Source organism: Plodia interpunctella, chromosome 2 (genome assembly GCF_027563975.2).
Source record: "Plodia interpunctella isolate USDA-ARS_2022_Savannah chromosome 2, ilPloInte3.2, whole genome shotgun sequence".
Lineage (NCBI taxonomy): Eukaryota > Metazoa > Arthropoda > Insecta > Lepidoptera > Pyralidae > Plodia > Plodia interpunctella.
The window spans coordinates 7828131-7849007 of NC_071295.1; the positions used below are offsets into that span (position 1 = coordinate 7828131).

General features: G+C 33.7%; 1 protein-coding gene across 13 annotated transcripts in view; it reads left to right on the plus strand.

Moving 5' to 3' along the window:
• LOC128678501 (very low-density lipoprotein receptor) overlaps nt 1-20877 on the plus strand; it is a 174430-nt gene that overhangs the window by 103557 nt on the left and 49996 nt on the right. For 3 of the 13 annotated variants that reach the window (XM_053760098.2, XM_053760154.2, XM_053760163.2), the window contains exon 1: nt 18096-18238. The exons of 9 other annotated variants lie outside the window; for them this stretch is intronic. The gene's annotated coding sequence lies outside the window, so the exon portion shown is untranslated. Of the gene's footprint in view, nt 1-18095; nt 18239-20877 lie in introns of those variants that run through there. One more of the 13 variants, XM_053760146.1, reaches the window with a different exon arrangement.

Genomic DNA, 20877 nt, shown 5'->3' on the forward strand with positions numbered 1-20877 from the left:
GCAAAAAGATAGTTACTGGGATGTTAAATCTACACCTTGATACCTCGACATGAGTCTTCATTTGCATGTCCTTTAGTTAGATGTATACATTTAGATCCATAATATTAAATGCAAACGCATTTAATATTGTTTTTACGGAATATACGTGTTTTTGGGATTGAATGAAGAATGTATTGATTTTTCTTAGTAAACATAACTATTTAAAATAGAAAATATATTTCTTTCAGAAATTACAGCGGCATTATGATAACAGTACATTGTATCTTTCTTTTTCTATAATTCGGCTGTCAAATACCAATTTTGGACCGTCAAATAATACTAATTATTATAAGGAAAAAAAACTTAGTTTTCAGTTTGTAACATTATTACGTTCAGACAGTTATCGTTATAATGTAAATAAAGTACGTTTACGTAAAATTAAAACAAAGAAAAATTACTCTTTTCCACTTACAATGAAATATGGCCGAACCCATTAACCCTATCCCGCGAACGAGTAAAATTTTTCCTTATTACCTGGTAATAAAAACAAACCGTTTGCAAAACGCTAAAGGCCAGGCATTAACGACCATGTTTATGCAGGAGCACGGCAACAAGACAGCATTACACTGCAGTGCAAAGTTCGTGTCTCAAACTTCATAATTAATGCCCTGTTTTAAAATTTGCCCACCGTGTGCAGCATTAAAGTTGTTAGGCAATATTTACCACCCGTTACCTGCTCACAACGTTTAGTGCTTGTGACTCAAGTAAACTAGCTGTGTGACTTTTCTCTATTATCATGTTATAGTCGTTTATTATATTGACGAGTGGTGGTGCTCGGTGGCGCAGTGGTAAAGTGCTTGCCTCTGAACCAAGAGGTCGTGTTATGATGGAAAATGATATTTTTCTGATTGGCCCGAGTCTTGGATATTTATCTATATATGTATTTGGTATAAAATAGTATCGTTGAGTTATCCCATTACACGTCTCGAACTTACTTTGGGGCTAGCTCAATCTGTGTGATTTGTCCTAATATATTTATTTATTTATATAGTAATAAAGATTTGAACAAAAACTAAAACTAAAACACTGATTACAGACTTATAAAAATAGCGTGTCATGGTAATCGATGTACAGTTTGTTTGGTAAAAGCGGTCTCTCATATTTAAGTATTAAATAAAAAATTACCATCTCACTCATTTTCAAATTAAAGCAACATTTGTTAAAATGAGAAATAAAGTTACATTCATGACCTGTGGTTCAATGAACTTACTACGCCTATCTTAATGTTTTTATAAATATAATTAGACCTAATGTAGTGCAATAAATTCATAATAGATATCCATTATTACTAATTAAATTTATCACTGCAATATTAGCAAATATTTTTAATATATAAAGGATGTTTCTTTAATATTATACTTATATATGCTAAAATACATTAGTATACTTTCGAGACAACACGATGAGAAATTTTACTAATTCGAGTTTTACAGAATACCTACCAATTAAACATATTCCGTGCGGATTCAAAAGTGAGTTTTTTGACGTCTCTTACAGAATTGATTCGCTGAAGTTTGTAATTGTATAGGTTTACCACAAATTTCAGAGTATTTTTATATGTGTATGATTAGGTAATCATATTAAAAAAAAAAGAATATAAATGATGACAGTAAAAATTTTGCACATTGCTTAACGTGTAAAATTTTTATTGTCATCTTTTATTTTGTCCTACAGTGTAATTCAACTCGTACGAAATTCCCTAGAATTACCATATTTTGCAATGAAAATTACTGATCTAATTTTTAAGTTAAGATTTTGTACCTTTTTGGTAAAACGGGGCTTTCACTCCCAAGTAGGTATTTCCTCCACTCATTTGGTTCGCTCGGGAGAGCACAAATTGGTACAAAATGACAATTCTGCGGCGTTTGGCTCTTGAATAATATTAACTTACTAGTTATATACCGTGACATTGCTTTCATTGCTATTTTGGTATACTTATTGTCAATAATCTAATATTTCCAATAAATTACAAAAGAGAATTAATGTCACAGGCAGCTTAGGGAAGAGAGGATCTTAATAATGGATCAACTTAATTAAGAAAAATTACAGATACTAAAGTAATTATAAGAAAAATAAGTAAAAATTAATAAACGAACATTGAAGGCCCTCTGTGTAAATATTTTTCGTCTGTGTATATATAAAGTCACATAATGGAACCAGGAAGAGATTTGATTCATGTCAAAGCCTTCCCTCAGAGTGATAAAATTACACAAATATTAATGAAAGTAAGGCTGTCTTGGTGAGATAAATTCTTTCCTTATTACATTATATATTACACCAAGGCAGTGTTTTATTTTTCGCATTTCTTTATTTTACATATTATCGGCCGGTCGGCTTCGCTCTGTGGTTAAAACTATAATAAATTATACACCTAAACCTTCCACATAAATTACACTATGTACTGATGAAACCATACAAAAATCTGTCTGGTAGCGTTTTTGAGTTTATATGTCGTTTTCTATTTTGTAAGGATCAGAAAAAAATTAAAATGATTTGTTATTCATCAGTAGATGTTTAGATTTCAATTACTGTTATATTTGTAAAGAGAACACTAAATATTTTCACCACATCATCCTCAACGGATTTCAATTACAAGTACCTACTATCTTATCCCGGAGAACCGCTGAAACTAATTTCAGTCTGAGTTAAAAAGTAGTAATTATTCCAACTGCATAGTTTTAATTAGCAGCATTCTCTGGAAAAGGAAGCCCCGCCATGAATTCTTATACGACATCATCACACACCAACTTTACATTTATATGAAAAGCTGATTTTCTTTTCGGATAATCTGCACTTTTTGCTGGACTGTATGTAATTCTGCGTCAGTGTTTAATGTCGAGTTGAATACTTGTTGATTTTTGATGATTGGTATACACATTTACAAATAAGTACTAGGATAGTTTTTACTATAGATTGTCAACTGTTACAATTAAGTTCTTTTTTAAGGGCTTAATTTCTGCATAAGACATGCAGACCACACCTTGAGGACATCGATACTAGATTTCTGATTTCTATACATTCTGTTACCATCAGTTATGGAACATACTACTTCCATGATTAAATACACCAATCAAAATTATCACACTATCTCTCTCTCTCATCTAAGTGTTGTCTCGGTTTCTTCCTCAGCTATTAAGCATCGGAACCTAGTGTCCGGTTATCTACTTTTTCTATTTCACACGGTCTTCGTTATTCCTAGTTGTCAGACTATTTTACAAAAAATCTCGCACTGTCTATTCCTACAAAGGTCTTTGGTAATCTGGTTATAATCCATTCCCGGCCATGAGCCCCTAATCCCGCCGTATATGAGTGTTTATTTCATTTTTGTCCTGCTAACTGTCCTGAGCGTTAATGAAACTCTCCTCGCCCTTTGTTTCCTTATTGTATCCTGGTGGCAGTGACGTAACGAGAGAGAAAAGCGGGAGCGTGTCGCCCCGGGCGCCATTTTTAAGAGGGCGACCGAATATGGGGACCCACATACGTGGGTGTGTGGTTCCCTCTTTCAATAGGACCACTCCATATTCTCTCATGGATGGTGTGCGGGGCAACTAAGAGACACACAGCTTAGGCACCTGATCTGAACGTAACCCGTAGCATGCGGAGATAAGATAGAGAAACAAAGGGGTTAACGTTCTGGTGTTGCGAAAGGTTCTTCACTTTTTCTCACTAGATTCAACATAGTTTTTTTATTTTAAAGGGGGCGGAAAAATATGGTTCATCCTCGGGCGACAATGCATTATACACCACAGGATCCCGAAATAATTATACTTGACTGGTCTCGGCTTGCGCACAATTATAATTAAACGTTAAAAATAGATATGTATGTATGTCTTTTTGCTTTATTTTTTTATTATTATTAGTTTCGCCGTCCGTCAGAAGTTTAGTTGGGGAACCTTCAAAATCATAACATATTGTGTTTAAAAAAAAATGCTCCTACTTTAAATCAGTGAATTTATTGTTGCAGGTACTAAAGCAATACAAATTATTATTTATTATATTAGACATCAACACAAGGTAGGTGTAAGGTAAAGTGGTTGGCACAGGCAGAAGTGGAAAACCCAAGAACTTTACGCCGTTAAGGACGATTTTCGTGCCAATAGTCTGACAACTAGGGACGCCGAGGACCATGCGAAGTGTAGACGAAAAAGTAGGAAAGCGGACCCGGCTCCGATGCTCAATGATTGAGGAATACGGGAAAACTCTCGGGTAAGAGAGTTTTCATTACAAAAGGCATCAGTCTCTGGAGCGTCCAAAATTTCCCGAAGATATAACTTTTTCGGTCGTACTATAAACCGTGGAATTTCCTTGTCGGGAGTAGATCTTGGGTGCACCTTATGATTATGCATAAATGAAACGTCATCTAAGCTCAGTTAAAAAATATTTTTAACTGAGCGTAGAAAATATGCTTCAAAAATTGATTTGTAAGATTCCACCACAACAAAAGTATATTGCAAGTTAAATAGTAGCTTGTAAAAAACAATTTATGCATTAAATCGTAAAATTCTCACCGCTAAAATGTTATTATTCCTTTTATTTGTTAGAATGCGATAAAAATGTCATAATCCATATTTTATTCGTGCTTTTGCCCTCAGAATGGAAAATGATAACAAATATTTACTATTCGCGGTGCATATATGAAAGTAATGATTGCATTGCGTTTGTAATTAAAAAATAATTGTCGATATAAATCAATATTGTTTACCGTACAAAGTAAATAACGGCCATTTAATACGATTGTGCCGGGTTCAGTGATAAATTGAATTGAATGTTTTATACGATGTACGTTTATAAATGAATCATTACCGTTATGCAATAATTTCATTATATCTCCCGATTCTGGCTTCGATGCTTTATGGCTGAGGAACCATACAGAATGGAAAATGATAACAAATATTTACTATTCGCGGTGCATATATGAAAGTAATGATTGCATTGCGTTTGTAATTAAAAAATAATTGTCGATATAAATCAATATTGTTTACCGTACAAAGTAAATAACGGCCATTTAATACGATTGTGCCGGGTTCAGTGATAAATTGAATTGAATGTTTTATACGATGTACGTTTATAAATGAATCATTACCGTTATGCAATAATTTCATTATATCTCCCGATTCTGGCTTCGATGCTTTATGGCTGAGGAACCATACAGCCAGCATAGCATTGTCCGTTACCCTTAAATCTCTCATGTCACTCGAGCTCTGCCCAAGCATTACGGAAAGGAGAGTAATTTAAGAATCTCTCATGTCACTCGAGCTCTGCCCAAGCATTACGGAAAGGAGAGTAATTTAAGATATAAATTTACAATATCATTAAATATTATTTACTTTATTTGGAATAGCGGCCCGTCCCTGCTTCGCTCGGTTAAAATATAAACACTTAAACCTTCCTCAGGAATCATATTATATCGGTTAAAACCGCACAAAAAACTCGTGCAGTAGTTTTTTAATTTATCGCGAACATTGTCCTATACCGCGTCTGTCTGTCACAGACGCGGTATAGAACAATTTTATAATATGGAAGGACACGTGAAAATAATACAATTTAAATATCGATTTTTTGGAACCTTCTTTGAAGAAAAGGCTGCAGTGAAATTGAATTAATATTTATTTGCTTTTGTCGCGCCACTTCTTCATCTGCACTTTCAAAGTTAGCATTACATTTATTACAGCTAAAGGAAACATTGAATATCAATAAAAATTTCAATATGAAATTAAATAGATCAAAAGTTTTTACTACAACAAATAAACAGTATTCACGTTCCTGCTATAATAAATGTCAGAAATGTCTAGAAAGCAACGTCCAAGAACTTTACTGGTTTAAAACCAGTATGATAGAGAACATAGGTGTTCAATAAGTTTTGCAGTATGAAATACAGTAATACAGTTACATAAAGTCTGGAACAGTAGCTTAAGTATTCTAGAACTTACTATAAATTTCAATTTTCTAGTTATTCAGGTTACAGATATAAGATCCACGACTTTATCCTTTACGGAAATTCAAAGGACATATATGTATAGCTGAATGGCGAGCTTGGTTGTTATCCAATCCTATAGGTAACCTATTTATATATAAGTGAAACGAGTAGAATTAAGTTTTCTTTTAGCACCACATTGTAAATTCATGTATTTGGAAATAAATAATCGTTATCTTTACCTATATATAAATAGGTTATAGAATAGGAAAATAACCAAGGCCTTTGAATTTCGCAAGTCTATTAGTACTGTATACTGTACTAACCTATACTATTATTATAAAGAATCTCAATTTAAGCGTTTGTGAGTTTGTATGTCTGAGGCGGGTAATCACCAAAACTACTGAACCGGTTTCAAAAATTCTTTCACCATAAGAAAGGTACATTATCCAAGATTGCTATATCAATATTTTATCTCAAAATTCCCACGGGAGCGAAGCCCCGGGCAACATCTAGTCTTAGATAAACAAACACACACACGGAACACATGATCTATTTCGGTTTTACAGAGTCAAATCATTTAATTAGAGCCACAAAGGGCGTCCGAGCGTGCCTAATGAAGAAGGACGTCTTGTTTAATTAACTTTTGTAATTTTTATACTAAGCGGCGAAGGTATAAATTAATTTCCCTTCAGTGGCCCGGGCATGAGCACCATTAGGGGGCACTAAGTGTACCTCCTTTTGTCTGCACTGACTTGCCGTTAAAAGGACTTAAAAATCTTGCTAACCGAGCCAATTTGTGAACGAGCTACACTATTATAGCTTTAAATTTTTGACCGAGTTTAGAAGCGCGTTTCTTATTCATGATGAAAACCGAGCATTTTAAAATAACTTACAAAAGGTTTTCTAAATTGGGATTTAAGGCAATTCTCATGTGTAAGCTTTCAAAGATTGAAATTGTTTAAGTATGCATAATAACATACTAAATATTGTTTTTTATTATTATTTTGAAACTAGCTTTTGCCTACGGTTTCTCACGCGTTTATTTCGTGCGTCCGCTCATAACTTATTATTGTCAAATACTCGGGTTCTAAGCAACGCATCGTGATTAAACCTATACCAGATTTTAAGTTAGACTATATGCTATACAACTGTTAAAACCGCATTGAGTCTTTGCGTGAAGCGCGAACACAGATAAAAAAATATTTAAAAAATGTTTTGGCCTCTATTAGTCCCATAAAGATCCTCATAATTATTTTTCTTTAATATCTCCTAAGTAGGATATGTCTGCACATATAATACTTACAGTTTTATTATACGTATAGATACTTTACGAAACTTACACTTAATAATAAAATTAGACTTTACGATAAAAGTATGTGCCCTACATTAGAATATTTAATTTCATAATCGGTGCATAATCGGAGTGCGAACATCGGAAATAGTTCATTCGTATCGTTTTGACCTATGGCATACAAGATAACATATCGAAAAAGGAAAAGTCGCATTTGCTCGCGTCGCTAATTTGCATACTATCTATTTTGTTGCAGACGATTTGTTATCTAGTCAGAGTTACGAATGTCGCAGTTACTGTGGAAGAATACTTAAAGGCGTCGTTTTGAAAATCAGCGTTATCGCCAATAAATTATTGTTGGACAAACTTAACATTTAACAGAAGTTGAGATATTCCTTTGTCACCTTGTTATTACAAAATGTATCTCTTAACTAAAATACATATTATATGTTAAACAATTATAATACTAGTTTGGGAATAAGAGTTTTTTTTTTCTATGAAAAAATCGTGTTATTATTATTATTATTCTATTGTTATTTCCTAACCTTAGATTGTTTTTTATTATTCGTAACGCTGTTAACGTAAATGTTGTCACTTCAACTGTAATTAACTCAGAGTTAACTGTTAATGTAAGGGTAGTTGGATTATGCATTATGTAGGCTAGTCTAAGAAAAATATCGAATAAAAAACAAAATGCTTTTAACGAAATTATTATTTATAATAATAATATTCCATGCAAGTATAAAATTACTTTTCAATGTCCGTAAACATATCAAACTTTATTATCGCTCCTCAACATCTAGGAGTTGTGAGGTGGAGTCGGGTCTCTGGCTTCGTTTTAAGAGTTCGCACAAGTAACTTTTCCAATATTTTTTTCATCACGTTTGTCAACTTCCACGGGCCGTATCGCGTCAACAAACAAACAATATTTTCTTCGCTGAGACAACTTTTTCGAACTCATTTCCATTCTGAGACTGAGCGTGTCACGCTGAATATATTGGCGGTGGAATCCTATCAAAAGGTTGTTCCTCAATTTGTAATCAGTCAGCAGAAATCGTAGGACATTTAAAATCTACAGGTGTTATAGATACTCTTTGTATCGATGTCTATTTCATTTGTCAATAATAAAGATAGTCACCAACAGTCTATCCAAGTTTATTATTTATATTTTATCACTACTTAATAACTACTCGCAATATATTTTCTAAAATTATATTGCAGTTTTGAACTTAATGATTGATGGATTTTAGTGTTTGTTGTATTACCACTAGATCTAGGAAATATGTTTGAGCTAGACACGACCCCATAGGAATGAAGTCAGTAATCGGGATTCGCTTTTAATTGAATATATCGTAACTCTATCAGAATGTATACTAAAATTATACTAACGTTACATGCGTGATTATAAATCAGCTTTTACCAGTAATTTTAAAAAATATTTATTGCATTTTTGTTACTATACTCACCATTATACTACCATACCCAAGCTTTAGCATATATTTTACTAGCTGTGCCCTGAGACTCCACACCCGTCAGACCTTTTATTCCAGGAAGATAATTCCTAGGCTGTATATCATACGTCCAATACAATCGATATGATGAGTGACAAAGTTCCTCAAACTTATATATAAAAAAGCGTATTTTCGTCTATCGAGGAAAAAGCTAAACTTCCACGTTTACAGGTACCTAGTAAGTAGGATTTTTTAACTTCTGATGGAGTTTTGACTATATGGACATGCCATAGGAATTAGTTTAATTAGGTCAGCGATCCATCTTAGTTAGCAACATCCCGTCTAATTAGCTGACCTGACAAGTTTTCCATTGTGACGCGTATACTGTGTTCTGTTAACTTTGAGCGACTTTTTGTACGTGTTGCAAAGCGAGCGGTGGAATAAAAGAATTAACTATAAAACATTGCAATACACAAAATCATATATTTTGTGACAAAAATGTACAAATAGATTACTTACTAAGAGTGAGTTGTACCAGTCAATTAGAGTTTAACCTACGGGCCGCTGAAGTTAGCAGAAGAAGTATTTTTCTGCGCAGGTTAAAGTTAAAGTCAAGATGACGGTGCCACCTACTCTTAGTCAAGTTTTATATGTAATGAATGAATGAATCGGTTCTTGTATCAGATAATTGATGATTGCGTTTACTGGCTGTACTAAATTATTTATGAAATAGCAAGCGGGACTGCTTATGTTATCTGGACGACTGGTGACGCTGGAGCAAAAATATTTAAATAAATCGATGCGGCGACTGGTATCGTGAGCCCAGTTTAGTTGGTCCCAGTTGACGGAATCCTCTTAAATAACAAATTATTAGATATGTCTGATTAACTTTATTACAAAATCTAAGGCTATTAAAATAAAATACAGAAAAACTCTCTCTACCAAAATAACCAAACTGAATGTCAATAAAAGTAAACTGAATTACTAAAAGACTTGCATATATAATGTAACCAACACTTGGAGATTGTAGATTGACATATAAAACCGACAAGCAATATTGCAGAGTAGTCCAATCACCTGAATCCCCACAAGAGGTTCAGCCACTCACAGCCTTGTGGAACAATCCATAAGATTCAGCACCTGTTTACATAGGACAAGTAACTTGAAGGCACGCCTAAATGAAAATACTTAAGTTTTCGGCAACGGTCACTGACAATAAAGAAATATATTACTCGTTCTCGACGTATTCGTATCTCACTCGTCGTTTGGTCGCTTACTAACTGCTTCTGGTGAAGAAAGTCATATCCAAGAAATTTAAACATTAGCTACAAGGCAATTTACTAAACATTAGTTACAATAGTTTGTCCTATGGTTGCTCAGTATAGATAATAGTCGGTCCAACTTTGAAAAAAACTCGAAATTATACATTTAATAGAATTGAACAAAACTTGCCCTTGCTCATTAAACAAGTATTTTCACATGCGATATATATCTAAATGATCTTAACTCTCTAAGGAAAGTCTCCCTAAAACCCTTCAATGAATTAAACGTCCCATTAAGCAAATCGTCTATAGTTCTAAGCTTGTGTCAACGAAGCATCAAGTATCAAACGTCAGTCGCTTTGCAAGTAGGTCGTGCGTATCCGGAGGGTCCTATCGATAGAATATCGTCGCTATTAGCTAGAAATAAAAAGATAATATCATATGTTTAGTAAGTTATACCAAATTGTTATGGATAATATAGGACAGAAACTGTAAAAGGTAGTTCTTAAATAGTATAGAAAATAAGTTTCGCATCACAAAATTGACATTACATAACAGTACTTATGTATTTACAAAATTATTTTCAACTTAAGGGTCAATGTCGTGCTCATGGCTGTTATCAAAATAATATATACTTTTATAAACAAATTAAACGGAAGTTTGTTGCGTACCTTGTTATCAATAACCTATGTTATATGTTTGTTTAGACTACAATTACATTGAATGTCAATGTTATTAATATATTCAGAAGTTAATTATCACACTATAACATTTCTATTCACGCCATTTACTTATATCTTACTTATCTTATTGAAATTTTACGGTAAGACATAGATTATCTTTCATCAAGCTGCCGTAGGAAATTCACCCGGGCGGAACTGCGAATAAAAGTCGGTCATTCAATACAACTGCATCAAAGTGTCCTCAATTATTCTACGTCACGCCAGCTTAGGGTGTGACTCCATTTGCAGAATTCTATCTATCTGACAGGGAAAATTCTATAAAGCTATAGACCGTACTACAAAAAATTTTCGGGCCTCATCTGTGGCCCGACCTCTCTTGTATTGCGAGATTTACCGTCGATAGTTATCAAAACAACGAAGCACAAGTGAGCACTGGAGCATGGCTCTTAGTTTTCTTAAAGGCCTGAAAGTTGCAATATAACTATTTCGAAGTGTCTTGTGTAAAGTAATTTGGTATAGTAAATACGCGGAATTACAGGTTCTATTTAGGTAGCAAAATAAATATACATTACGAAAGCCTTGAAAAAAGCTAGTAGTTTAGAAGCGAAGTAATTGACTAATGTATTTTTCTGAGGTAGATCGTAAAAGTAAATTCTTCAGATTCGAATAGCGACATTACAAAGTCTCTTTAAGTTAAATTTTCTTAGGTAATTTAAAATCCAAAACCTCCTGATCCGAAAAGATAGTGTGTAGTATTGAAATCACAAGGACCTTTATTTGTATGATTACATAATTAACATTTTTAGATTATAATATTATCGATCATACATGCGAATCATAGTTCAAAGACTTAACAAAACATTTACTTTTAGTAAAGTTGTAAAACTTATCAAGTATAAAGGTGAGCCCCATTTTGTAGGATTCAAACTTTTGTCAGAGAAATTCTCTCTGTAGTTATGAACGTTCTTTGTACCTACTTAACATTAGTTGTAAAAGAAATTACTTAAGGTTTCTTGAAACTATAAGACTACTACTTACTATACTTTTCGAGTCCATACTAGTTTTATATATAGTCAAAAATTACATAGGCGTCTGACGGAATTATAACTGAAAACCAGTATAACCAAAAAAATAATCAGAATTCTAAATTCACGTCACGATAGTTATGTTATCAAGAAATTGTCTTGTTTTATCATTTTTTATTCAATTCATTTGCAAATTGTTAATGCTTTACCTTCCAGCTCAGATTTGGGGGCGTTTCCCTTAATATATTTGTAAATCTGGAAGAGACACCTTCCATTATCTATTGAATATATTTAAAAGAGACAATCCGCCGGGACATCACAAATCATTGAGGCGTTTGATGGCAGCCCTATTAATTTGAATTATAGAGACTCCTATTACGTAAAATTACGCCGTTTGATTTAATAACGCTATCAAGTTTTTGAGTTAATTATCTATTTACCTAGTTAAATATTTTTTATTATCAAGCAACAGTATGGTCCTACCAATTTTATAAATGTGAAAACTTGTGAGGATGTATGTGTGTATGTTTGTTACTCTTTCACTCAAAATCTACTGGACGGATTGTTATAAATTTTGGTACACGGGTACAATATAAACTAGAGTATCACATATCCTATGTGTTATTCCTCTTTTGAACTAATTCTCGTCCAATGATCTTTACAAGTAACTCGCACCACTTATGTGTATAAAGTATTTATAATTTATATTATTAGCTGACGTGATACATACATACTACCGTTACTACTTCGCACCACATGCATCATGCAGCAGCATCCCGAAAAGTGAAATATTTAAAAATACTTTCAAATTAGACGTTTAGCAGATCGAACGAAAAGCGCAAAAGAAGTTGTGAATACAAAATTTTTCAAGAAGATACTCGAATAGACTCACAAGTTTTCGCTTAGAAAATTTAGAGCTAGATTTGTAAAGCCAGTGGTCTCGTCTCGTATCATAAATCAGTGTGGTGTGGCGACACCAGACATTTTTATCTGAAATGTAAATGCAATATTATACCACGTTTTAGAATCGTCGCTATTGCCTTTTGCGTCTTAGAGCACGTTTCCGTTGTAACTTGCATTTCCAATGTGCAACTGTTGAAGGAAATGGAGAATGCAACAAAACCATGTGCGAACATAAATCTTTCTCGTTGAATAATTTCAAATGCTGTCAACCTAATATACGCTAAAGACCGTAAGAAGTGGAGAACAATGTGTAGAGAAGCAGTCACTGGGCGCCGACACTTTGTGGCTAAAGATAATACGTTCGGAACATCTGAACGTTATTCTTATGTTAGAGACAGAACACCATAATTTATTTAAAGTTTTCATTATATTAAATAAATGAATGTTGAAACCAATACAACAAATAATATCAAAAAATAGTATACAGAGCAGACGTTAATATTAGTAGTAAGTGATTGAGTAGAAGCCAGTATAAATGGTATTCACAAAATAACGCTATTGAATTTGACGACAATAATATTGGGTTACATCTACGTAATTGATGGATCAGCCCATTATTGAGAGGTCGTATGTCTTGTTAGGTATGCTCACGGAATTAAATTAAGATTATTGATTTTTAACATTTATTAAATCTTTTTTTCGATCTTATGACTGTTACCATTGACTATCCTTATGACTCTGAGTTATCAAATGTATAGCTTTTATTGAATTTTTAATGACATCCATATCTTTATGATTTTAAAACAAAGACAGTATTGTTAATATTATTTTAAATGCAATAACCTTTGCTAGGAGTTCGATATATTTTCTTCCTTAAATAGTGATTCCAATCAAACACTTGCTGCATGAAAAAAGGGTTACTCGAATGAGTTACCCTTAGACTTATTTATCGAAAATGAATGATTCATCTAAATATTAACTCTGTATAAAGTTGGTAGTAATGCCATAATTCCAAGCAAGGGTTGTAAACACGCGATTGCACAGTTGGGTGTAGGGTTCCAGCAAATTAACGAGCAAGTCAGTCAAGTGTCACCTCGCCTTCATTGCCAAGCACGCGTATATTTGCGGCTGACACCCGCTTTGATATGAACATGTCAGACTACTTACATACAAGTCAAATTATGTATCTATTAATAGTAATATTTACTCAGTCTCATCTATTTATACCGCCAAACAGCTTGCATTGTTGTTACGGTTTGAAGGGTGGAATGGCGCAGTGTAACAGGGTACTGTGGCAAAAGAAACTTGACCACGTCATCGGTGTATGACACTTCTGGTGTCCATATGCTGCGATGGCATATGGTATATTCATACCTTCGACATATTTTTATTCATAATATCTGTCGTCTATTCTGCTGAAAAAAATTAAAAAATAAAATGTTTCCTATATTTTGACTGCCGTATTTCAACCAATATTAAATATGTGATATAGATTGGAAAACCGAATACAGTTACATCAGGCAAATAAAATAAAGTGGGCGTCGTCGTGTCGTATTAAAATGTGTGAGGCAATTAAAGGAACATCTCCGAAAAGAGCCTCGATATACAATTTTATGATTATGAAAGTAAATTTAAACTTCAGACTTTCTCAAAATATATTTAAACAGATACGCCCACTAGATTTCTCAACCCAATTCTGTAAGTATAAATTCCGTTTTTAACGACTACCCACATTTTGTTCTAGACCATTCTATTTTATGATTTCCAGGAAATCAATTGTGACTCCACTAATTATCTTACATATTACACCTCCACAGTCTGACGGTTGGCGCTCAATTATAGTCCGTATTTCACGTAAATTCTTCCTACGCTGTACACTCAACCTAGCACCCTAGCAACCTAGCACATCAACCTATTCATTATCATTGCAAACTCGTCACTACTGCGCCATAGAGATTCATACAGTGTAACTTGTTGACTATACTACGGAATAAACTTCCATGTTGTCTGTCCTTGTTGGATAGCCTTGGCTGCTGTACTTGCCATCATGCAACCCGCAAGCTCATTTGTCCACTACGCTATAAAAAAAACAGTAGTATTACAGTTTAATCAATTTCAATGAAATTTTATTACAAATTGCCGAATACTTATTAGTAATTGCCGAATATTTGTGATTGAAAATTTGGGGAATTGAATACTCGAGCAGAGTACATAGCTCCTTCAATGTGGAACGACGCAAACTATTTCGTACAAAGCCTACGAGTAAGTATTCATTAAAAGCCTACTTTTTGCAGGCTGGTTTATGCTAGCTATGTAAAAGCAGTTCTCGGACCAGCAAATCATAATTACCCTGATGCAATTTCATGGCGACGACGATAAGATACTTGTGCAAAACATCGAAGGAAAGAAATACCTAAAGCTGATGAATTCACACCAAATGCTCTGGCGTTTGAGATTTGTCAGAGTCAAATTTGCGGCACCACAAAATGAGAACATGTTTTATAGTACATAAAAAGAATTATTTGCTTTAATCTAACCTGGAAACACTCTAAATAATTTTCATAGAAAACGTTTATTTTATTGTTTTTTTTTATTAATACATACCTTCATATTATACAAATTAGTGGTGCTCTGTTCTTTAGAATGAGTCTATTGTCCCCATTAGTCCCAACGGTCTACTTTCAGGATCGCAGGTAGTTTTCCTTGTTTTATACCTAGATGGCAGTGTGTTTGGTTGGATTTATTCCTTACCTTACCTGCAAATGTATACCGGTCTTACTTTTCTATGGAAAAAGGTAACTTATATTTTTTTCTGTGCCCACACTGTTTTGTAATTCTAGTTTGCAGACTTATCAAGTAAATAGAAGAAATAACTAGGTCATTAAAATTAGACGAGCGACGGGACAATCGGGCACAGCTTGCTGCTCGCCCCTCAAAGTACACTTTGACTGCGACTAACGCTGTATTTGTGTACTGTACCTATTTTCCCAATTTATTTCCAAAAAGTCCCAACATTATTCCGTTTTCAAATCCATTGTGGCTTGTTATTTGTATATATATTATTTACTTTGTGTAAATTTTATTTTTATTACGTACTCTCAAAAAGTTACTATAAACACACATTTTTTTGTCTTTGTTTATCATGAGAATGTTTGATATTGTAAACTGAGGATTTAATAATAAATGGGTTATCGATTGCTATTAAAACTACGCATTAAATCACAAATATAGTATTTTAACAGCTGGTTTTACAGTGACAAAGTGGCACAAAAAAGGCGTTACTAAATTTATACCCATTAGCAGCATAAAATAAAAATAAGACATTTAAAATGTAAAATGATATCCGTAGTAAGAAAAGTGGTTTGTATTTGCATAATTTATACTGCAATTCAGCGCAAACGGTGCAAGTCGCCGACAGGCCGTTAATATGGCCGGTCTGATGCAATTTTATAGGCATCTAGGTGAGAAAACTGCGTATGCGCTCAATTTTATTGCTAAGAACCTTGGCAGAAAAAAAATGTCATAATCGGTACAATCACCACTTTTCATTGACGTGCTGTTGTGGATGTTATAAACAGCTTTATAATAAAGCGGCTTATAATTTACAATTTCCGAGATAGTGTAACTGGTCCATCCGTAATAAACCAGAATAATAACGAATGTTTTACATAATGAATGTAGTGATTTTTATTATTTATTAAAAAAAAAATAAATTACGCTGTCGAATGGTCAATCAATTTTTAACAATGAAAATATCAAAAAAAATCATGAAGTTATCTAAAACAAAGTGTTTGTTTACAGAGTGAGTTAGTGAAGAAAAGTGTGTGTGTAGACGTGACGCGGGCGAGAAGCGAGCTTGTAAGTTGTGTATCGAGCTTTTTTGTAGTGCTCGAATGCTTTTGCATGGGAAAATGTTAATATAAGCTCATCACTTTTTCATAGTAATTTTTAATTTAATAAAACAAAAGCTACTTTCTAGGTCCGGGTTCGATTTCCGGTCAGGTCAAGATGGAAAATTATGTTTTTCAGATTGACCCGGGTCTCGTGTCTTGGAAGCCGATCCTGGGTGCAGCATCAGGTCATGCTTATCATAATAATACATTGTCATGGAAACTGAAGCGACGTGGGAAATTTCAACTGTGTAGGACAACTGGAAGGAGGAGAAATCTAACTTGCAAGATTTGATTACAGACAGATAATCAATCATCAGGACGGGTGCAAATTAAAGCTTGTAAAATGGCAATACAGCAAGCTCATAAATCTACGCGATACCGAAACTACTATTGAACAAATTGACTTAGTACAAAGATTTGTTTTCATAAAATTAAAATGATAAAGAGTTATTGTATAACAAACATAACCATTTAATAATTGTTACTATTTATGATTTAGTTTTTATTATTGTATAGATTGTTTGTAATTTTTTCACTAGAAATACATAAACAGAAGTCGAGCGCAGGCGAATACATCGTATCATAGGATTATTATCTAACCCTATTCCACTTCCTACTAATATTATAAATGCTAATATTTGGTGTAAATGAGGATATATGTGTGTGAAGATGTTGTCACTCAATCACATAATGTCTACTTACGGATTTCGATGAAATTTGGTAATTGTACATATAGTATAGAAACTGGAATATACATAACAGGGCTTTTTTATCCTATAATGTATCAGCCGGAGCGAAGCCTCGTGGTTCGGCTAGGAACTGTATATATTTATACCAAATAGGTATAAGTAATCAGTGAAATAGGTATCAGTTTGAGATAGGTAGTAGTATTTCATCCTTTATTCCGAAATCGCAGGAAACCGAGAACCGGTTGTCATTAAGTTCAACAATTGGAAGCTCTTGCAACTTTCTGATGCAACAAATCATCGGACAGCGTCAAGTCAGGCATCTGATAATAGCAACTTAATGCGAGCTTAACATGTTTTTTGTGTGGGTTGTCCAGTGCCAGTCGATCTAGATATTCGATGAAACAAGGGTGCTTTTTATAATACGTTACAATTACGCGCGCTAGCCCACTTTTGCAGCGAAAGAATAGACATTGTCGAAATAAAAAAATAAACGTAGGTAATATTACTGTAAGTTTTATTATTAACTAATTTCTAACTAACTGTCTAGTTTTGTTAGAATGCTACCAACCCATTTTGGACAGAAACTTTTACAAAGAGAACACAGGAACTGAATCGTAGTCGCCTATTCATTTATCCGGCTTTGACGGAGTTTTCTCTTACAAAGCTTTTAGTTCGGATCGCTGCAAGTAAAGTCTCGGTCACGACACGAGTTGATTTCGTAACACCTAATAGACGATAAAACATCGATTTTCACACAAAGAGAGGTTAGTGGCGCAACAGCGACCCCTTTTCAATAAAAATCACATTTTCTTTCACAAGACGGGTTGGTGCCTGGGTAACAACATTCATGGAGTTTACTGACTTCCGAAGTAGCAGGTTATCAGACGTGGGGCGGGGTGTAGTGGGGCGGTGGGGGCTGGGAAAAGCTGGATGCTGGTGGTAGTTATCCCCCGCATTCGCGTTGCGGCCGTCGGCGCGTCCGCCCGCGCTCTTGTACTCGTGCGTCATTATCATTGTATTCACGTGTCAGCTTTTTATTTTATTTACTTACGCAGTCGGTTACGTATAGTACACTTGTGGTGGAGGTTAGTTGTGAATTTTACAAGTGTTTGTGTGCGGTTTTTGCGGTTCCTTAATGTAACGTTGTATTGTTTGGTATTTTTACACTAATATGCATTCTATAATCGTTTTTACATCATTTTGTATTACTATATGATCGAAATAAATTAACTTCAACGCGTTAGCTATACTCAACTCTAACTCTTATTTAATACAGCAGGTTCTCCGCGTACTTTTAACTTCTTTTTCATATGATTCACTAGAAGCGACATTTTATGATACATTGCATCATTCTGCGTACTTTATGTTTTACGTACTTATGGTAATTTATATAAAATATTTTTAAAAATCATGATGTGCAAAATTGATTGATCATATAACAGTCGTTAAGCGCGTTAATTCGATCGGTCTATATTTAGCCCACACCCAGTTTATCGATAATTTTATTTATCGCCATCGACCCTCTCCTGGCCAAACCATACCGAGTCAAGAATACCATTTTAAAAGTGACGGGAGTAAACAACAGAAAAGCGTTATAAATCCTATGTAAAAAAGAATTTTGGAATATTTATCTGTATGTCTAAAAGTTAAAAGTTATTTCAATTATTGTTTTGAAGTACGAAAACGGCAACTAATTTAGATTAATTTTGGATCTCAGCCTATATATATATTATATACGAGTATATAGGCTGATATATATTATACTTATATATATATATATATATATATATATATATATATATATATATATATATATATATATATATATATATATATATATATATATATATATATATATATATATATATATATATATATATACATATATATATATATATATACTCAATTAAATTCATGAGCATATCATCGAATAAATAGAACAAAAAATGATACGACAAAAACAAAAATGATGACGTTTTCAGTAGAGATGAGCAAGATTATGCTCGAAATCTCCCGTAGGAATTCTGTTCTTAGCGGGATATCGCAATCCTTAACAATAGCTGTCAACGCATTATAATTTACTATTCATGCGGATGATATAGATATAGTATCTATTATATGGCCATGGAGTCTCGAAGCCAAGGGTCTGCTTTCTGACTATTCTTCTACATTTCGGCTGACATTAAATGTCAAACCACGCAAAAATCTCTGACCTACTTTTTGGGTTTACCCCTTCTGCCAGAAAGTCCAGAAACAACCAAAAGCAGCTTAGTTCATAGCATAACTTCCCTATTTTTTCAGTCTGTCAACTATTTATGTGGAAGATCTCTCTGGATATAAAGTAATAAAAAGTATAAAACGTTGCAGTGCGATTTGAGAATAGGTGGAATATAATGTCTGTGTTCCATTAAATGTATTCTAGTCTAGCAATGTGGTCTCACATGTGTTGTAAAAACGACGAAGGCGCGCTTTCGATCCGCTTTGCGCCGCGTTTCTTTATAAGACGATATGCGAGTACAGTTAACGATGAAAGTTTAAAAAATATAATGATCACGATTGCCAAGAATTGAGACAATAACAATGTATAAAACAATAGTTATCCGGTAGCTGGATACCGGTCTGTGGGCACCGGGCTCAACTCATCTAAAATTCCATGATATTGACTCAGTCATGTTCAGCTGTGAAGTTTTAAAATATATATGTACCCAGAGATGGGTATATACCCGGACGTAAACTGGACGTCAATATTTTTTCCCGGGCATAAACCAACCATCGCTGACCATATCCCCTTTTTAGGCAATTTGCGCAAAAATATATTACGCAAATTAATTAGTAAAATTACTCTGAACATATACATTAAGTATTAGTAGGTAACAAAAACATTTTGAGTAGTAGCACACTAAACATGTAAATTAAAATATATTTTCGGACATATTGGTTAATCTGCATTTAAAGGGTTAAACGATGAACGATTACAATAATTAATTTGTATACAATGGTTTCGTTAGTAATGTTAAGTTATAAGCATGAGCGATATAACAGTTTGTTTAGTTACTGCTCGTTTCCGAAATATTTCATGGTATTGTTAGCTACATAAAAGAAGAAAATTAATTATTTCGGACATTTAAGTGGCTAACATCAAAGATTCTTGTGAAATCAGAGCGTCCTTCAAAGTTTTTGTCCATCTTTTAATTAAAGAAGTTGTGATTAGTCAAAGATAAAATCGGGAATAATTTGTGAGCACGACTGTACCAATCCATCTCGCTAGTACCTACTTTGATATTATTTGCAAGAAAAGTGCTTCCATGAAATAGTGGGACCATAACTGGATCGGCAACTTTCTTTTTACAAGTGCTATAGTGCTTTCCTATGTCCAAAGGGTCGTTGCACAGGAGGCGACATGTATGGGTTTCTAAAGAATTTGGAGTTTTGTGCTAAGTCATTAAGTTAACATACTTAAATTAAATTAAGCGGTAATAGATTAGCTGACATATAGTAACGCCTTATTTAGTATCTATTTTATATTGATCGCGTTGAAAATATACAGAGACAACGGACTAGAAATAAGTTTCTTCACTTCTTATACAACGAAAGTCATTATCAGCATCTAAATAAAACTGTTGATATAAAACCCCGATTCCTAACAGAGGAAAACTTTTTCTTCCCACCGCAATCTACCACATTCGCGAACACCGGTTTATCTGGGGAATAGGAAAAGTTTTAA